The sequence below is a fragment of the Mastigoproctus giganteus genome, chromosome 5, assembly GCF_048544385.1.
Source record: "Mastigoproctus giganteus isolate SK-2022 chromosome 5, ASM4854438v1, whole genome shotgun sequence".
Classification (NCBI taxonomy): Eukaryota; Metazoa; Arthropoda; class Arachnida; order Uropygi; family Thelyphonidae; genus Mastigoproctus; species Mastigoproctus giganteus.
In genome coordinates this window covers 222735989-222742080 of record NC_143579.1, presented here as the reverse complement: position 1 = coordinate 222742080, position 6092 = coordinate 222735989, and positions in this window count along the sequence as shown.

The window sequence follows — 6092 nt, the reverse complement described above, 5'->3', positions numbered from 1 at the left end:
GAATGTGTTAAAAGTAAAAGAGTTGGTCTCATGAATTGTCTAATTGCTATTAACAGAGTGAATTGTATTCGGTAGAAATTTCCTCCATAGATTATGTAAGAAATTTCCTCCATAGATTATGTAAGAGAGAGTGAAAAATTATTGGAGTTATTCTGTATATGTTGGAAAGGATATACAAGGTGATTCACTACCAGTGCGACAAACTTGCAGGAGGTGTAGGGGGCACAAAGACGAATCGGAATCACATAGCATTGCAGGGTCCGAAATGCCTTTGTCATGTGGGAGGCTGCGTGAACAAAGAAGCAAAGAAAAAGAACAGAAACAGCAACTCGTTAGTGTAACAGAAATCATTTTAATGACAAGTTTTACATTGGCAAAAAGCCATGCTACAGAAGGTGTTCGAAAGTTCGACCAGAAGCAGTCACACAGGCTTCACAGCGCCGCCGCATGGAATCCCTAATGTTCTGGAAGATTACTGGCGTGTCTCGAATCTCCCCGGCAGCTACAGAGTTGCGAGCGACGAGTTCTTCAACTGAATCAACGGGGATATCGTACACCAATGTCTTCATTTGACCACAGCAGAAGACGTCCAGGCATGATAGTTCCAGCAATCTAGCAGACCAATGAACCGGACCACCGCGACCTATCCAATGCTATCCAAATGTAACGTTTAGGTGTTGGCGGACATCATTGGTGTAATGTGGGGGAGCCCCATCATGCTGGAACCACATTGAGCGGCCGAACGACTGAGGAACATGTGCTTTTCAATAAGTTTGGGCAGGACTTGCTGTAGAAAGATCAAGTATGCCCTACCGTCCAGACGAGAGGGCAGAAGATACGGTCCAATGAGGTGGTCTCCAACAATGCCGGCCCAAACATCGACAGAGAAAAGGCGTTGAGTTGAACGTGTTCGCGTACCATGGGGTTCTCCAAAGCCCACGAATGGGCATTATGTCGATTGAAAGTTCCCTCTCTTGTGAAACTTGCCTCATCCGTAAACAATACGGCACAGCAAATGCGCTGTCTGCTGCACTCTGTTGAAAAAACCAAGAAGCAAAAGTCCTCCGGAGTGGATAATCCGCAGGCTCCAATGATTGGACGTGTTGCAGATGGTATGAACTCATTTGGTTTGTTGACAGTATCCTCCATACAGTGGATTGGGAAATACCCAATCGTTGGCCTATCGCTCGAGTACTCGTACTCGGATTGCCTTCTGCAAGACGTAGGACATTCTCCTCATTGTCTGGCGTCCTCGTCGTTCGCTCTCGATTCACGGTACCTCTCGTGAAACAACCAGTCTCACGTAACCTTCTGTGCACACGTGCGAAAATCGTATGATGAGGAGCACGCCTGTGCGGTAAACGTTCCTGCAACAAGCGCAGAGCGGCGCGCCCGTTACAGTCCGCAGCTCCATACGCGAGGTGCATGTTCGGCCAGTTCAACGTTTGAATACTCGTCCATCCTACTGCCTCGGGAACCGGTTCGTAAATGCTATGTGATTCCGATTCGTCTTTGTGCCCCCTACACCTCCTGCAAGTTTGTCGCACTGGTAGTGAATCACCCTGTATATAATATATATGACCATATAAAAGTGTATAAGATAGAATATTTAAGATTTTGTATTGAGAACATAGTGGAAGTTTATGAATTGTTTAAGAAGAGTGATTAAGGGAGGACACCATTTCATGTATAAAAATAATAATTACTGTGTTGTAAGATTATGATAATTATGAATAATTTAGAATGTGTAAATAATTGTTGTACAAATGGTAAATAAATCCTTGTTATGTTAATTCCCTTTGTTTCGTCTTAATAGACTGACACCTCAGAGCTATAATTCGTAGTAGAAACTATCTAAACGAGGGAAGCTAGAATAAAGAGAAAAAATAATAAAATAAAGTCCTCAGTACTTGGATCTTCTGATTAACAAACAAGATAAAATTAATGGAATTAATATATTATGCAGCAGATAGCATGTGTGCCTTGGAAGGGAAGTGAGGATCCCCCTGTTTAAAGGAATAAAGAAAGAAAACAACAGCCTTTGTGGGTCCAAGGTAAAGGGGGAAAGAAATAAGCTAGGAATAGATAATAGTAATATAAATAAAATAAGAGAGAAGAATAATTAATTACTATTATTCTCCACTCCCACACTTTATCAGTCGACGAAGCAATATTAAGCACTCTCAAAAAAGCTTTCTGGAACTGCACTTAGAATTAGGAATTGTAGTGGCAAATGATACAAGAAAGCATTTACAGGACACCAACCAAAAAAATATCTACCAAGGAGAGATTAAACGTTTTAGTGGTTTTATGAGTAAAGAACAGAAGAAAGGAATCAATCAGCAAGAAGAAGACAGAAAAAAATTTCTGGACAAGAAATACGGCCCCAAGTTTTTCTGGTAAGTCAACCCTTCTTTAGTAAGAACAAACTATACTAGAAAGGAGCCCAAAGTATAATCACAATGCGATCCTTGATGCTACGAGCTTACTCTCAGTGACATTCTGAGTAAGCCTTGAGGGCACAGGATTTATTGTCCTAATTCAAACTGCTAGTCAATCATATAAAACACAGGCCTCCTGGAATACTAACGTTAGTGATAGTCTTGCCCAGTAGCTTTATTTTATGCATTGAATGTTGAGTAATTGTATGAGTTGATTGTCTTATTCGTTAGGTAAAAAGGGTTATCTGGCAAGCACACTATAAAGGGAAAGTCTGCGGAACACATCTCAATCAGATCACCTCACAGGTTCCTAGTTCTCAAATGCTGCAATTTGCAGATTTGAGGCCTTTCTTGGTAAGAGCATCCTTTTGTTGCCGTCACCAATCTCTCTGCCTTTCTCTGCTCCAGTTCCAGCAGATTTACATCCTTCCTAAAATAAGGCCTCCAGACCAGGATAGAGCACTAAAGATACGGATTAACCATGGCCTTGATGGTGCCTTTAAGTATCTGGGGCTTCCAAAGCAGTGCGGACTAGTGGGTGGTTTTTCAGAGACCTGAAAACGGCTTTTGTTTTGAAGCAAAAAGCTTTCAGAAAATGGAGAAATATTAACCCACCAACAGAAAATATCATCTGAAAAGCGAACCTATTTCGTCAGACTGGAAAGACAAGCTCATTCTAGTATGATTTTTAGCTGCCTTTTCCAAGCCAAGAGGATCTTGAACAAGATATTCTTCACATACCTTCTCTGCGTGGGCTTAAAATGTATTTGGTGAGCTCCCATGTAATGACATTCAACGTCCTTTATATTTTCACCCTTCGAATATGCCGCAGTTAAGTTGTCCAGAGATCATCTCATTGAAGTAATCAAAGATCCCTAACAATTAAGGGTTTTTCAGGAGCATCAGCGACTAATGCCATATTTCTCTGCATGCACTGTCAGTAAATTTCGTGTATTCTGTGGTCGATTTTTTCTTTGCTAAAGAAAAACCGAGCGTGAGGGGGACCGCGGTTCTACCAACTGTACTGACCATGAATCCTTAACAAGGCGACAGTCTGCCCAGACGGATTCTCCAGATTCGTAATCGAGTTATGCAGCGCCTAATATAATATGTACTCACTCAGTTTTCAGGAAATTAAGACTCATATGATATCAAGAATCTGGAAGAACTTCGTCAATCCAATTAAAAAAATAAATCTCAAAGGATTCAGACTCATTCAATGGGATGCTCATTCCTGAAAATATTTGAAAAAGTCATCCGCGCAGCAATAAGCAAACACAGCTATCCTATTTGCATAGAGTAATTAGTTAAAAATCCACCACCAACCTTTAGAAACAATTTTCCTTATGTATCATTGTACATTGCTGGGTTGAGGATCCAAAGCTCTAATGGGCATTTCCACAGCATCCCAAAGATGCTCCACAGGGTTTATGTCCGGTGAACGGGGAGGCCATTCCATGGTGGTAAAATCTGTGGAATGCTCTTCGGACCATGTTCTAGTCACCACAGCTCTGTGGGTATGCGCCCTGTCCTGCTGGAATAATTCATTGCCGTGTGGGTGCACGATGACCATGAAAGGATGCATATGGTCTGCAAGGATAGACACGTAACCTGAACAGTTAGAGATTTGTCTATATGTACCAGAGGTCCCAACGTGTGCCAGTTTAACACGCCCCAGACCATTACCAACGGTCCACCTGCCTAAATAGTTCCTTTTTTACATGACGGGTGCATAGCTTCATGCGACTTCCGCCAGATACGCACCCTTCAGTCCACTCGAAATAACAGGAAACGGGACTCATCGGAAGAGGAGAACCGTCTCCACCCACAGCGCTGTCCACGATGAGGTGTTATTCCAGAAATGGCATAGTCCTGATACACTCTTGATACTGTGGAACGGGGGTAGTGCAATTTCTGTATCACCTCCGCGATAGAGTGACCCATGCGTTGGGTACCCACTATCATCCCTCTTTCAAAGTCGGTTTACTCACGACGTTTATCCAAGCTGACATAGAAACACCGTCTACGTGATTGCAGTGGACAAGTGGTGGGTTCGTCCACTAGCGAGATAGGAGACAGCGTCGCGTAGCCGAGGAACCAGGTATTTCAGGAATCAGATATCCCATGAATTCTGTCCTTTCAGTGCATGCAGCGTGCAGGAAAGAGGACATCATAATTCCAAATCGACGATTTACAGAAGCGCACTTCAAAAGCTAACGTACATATTTTCCTCCAACACCGAAGAAATCGACCTAATTACAATACGATTAGTAAACATCCATAGAACATAAATCTTGGCTGATACCATTTTCTTAATTCAACTCAATCGCGTGCAGAAGGTATTTTGGCTAATGCCTTCTCCCTGTCTATTATATTGTATCAAACGTTATCTTTAGAGAAAGAGAGAGCCACAGTGATCACTAGCACTCGGCTTTATCAAAATGAAACCCCGTGTAAGTTCTGATAAAACAAGTGGAATTATCTCAAACCAAAGCCAAAGTACAGTGGTTATAATCACTATTGTTCAATTTTAAAACAACTTGTGTTCTACGAGGACCGGATTCAAATAAACCGTGAACTGTCTTAAGAAGAATATTGGACCATTCTTCATGGAGGAACGTCTCAAGCTCCTTGAGTAATGAAGGTGGAGGAAAACTGCTTATCACTCTCCTTTCCAAATATGCTCACAATGGCTTAATAACGTTTGGGTCTGGCGATTTAGCAGGCCATGGGAGATGCTTAGCCTCGGCTAATAGTAGGCCATAACTTCAGGCTGATAGTAGGACCTAAACAATACCAAGATACTGGGAATGCTAACGAGATCATTGTTAAACTCCAAGGCGATCCTCCTGTACCAAAGAAGCGCTAATGTCTTCGCACTCTACAATTGAGGTGGGAAAGACATGTCGAATGCAATAAGAGGACCGTATCAAGAATGGTATTCCAACGATATAGAAGCATGGGTTCTTCAAGTGGAAGTTGCCTAACTAATCTCGTTAATTATTATGACGAAATCTTGAAAACGGTTTATGGCTTTAGAACGTACAGAATGCAAAGCCTGGCAACTAGACATCTGGGGAAGACTGACTGGACTGAAGTACACAAAGTCAAAAATGAATGAAGGAGGTACGTTTTCGTTGGAAGAGAAACAAGACAAGACCTGGGGGGGGGGAATCACAAAATCTTAAGTAGCAACGGGAGACTGAATCTCGTGAAATTTACCTTCGGGCAGTATTAATCATTGGAATAATTTGCATACCAGATGGTATAGGCAGAGTTTGGTAACGTTCGAAGCTGAATTGGACAATCACTTTTTGACGATATAAAAGTTTTAAGTAATTCTGAATTTTTTCCCTTTTTTCTTTGTAGTTTTAGCAGATAGAGAAAAATCTATTTTTTTCTCTTATTTAGACATTATAATATCAATGTTTGCTGTTCGTGGTATGCGTTAGATCCCCTGATACTGGTGGATCACCATAAGTTCTCGGTGCTCTCCTTGTGAGACAGTGGTCATAGTCACTGTCCTGTGAAGCGGGGTGGAACAGACCACGGTTCGAACCCCTCCAGTGATGGAATAAATTCGATAGGAATCGATCGCCATCACCGCTGAGGCAACTGCGTGATGCGATTATGTTTGAATGGGCTGGCATC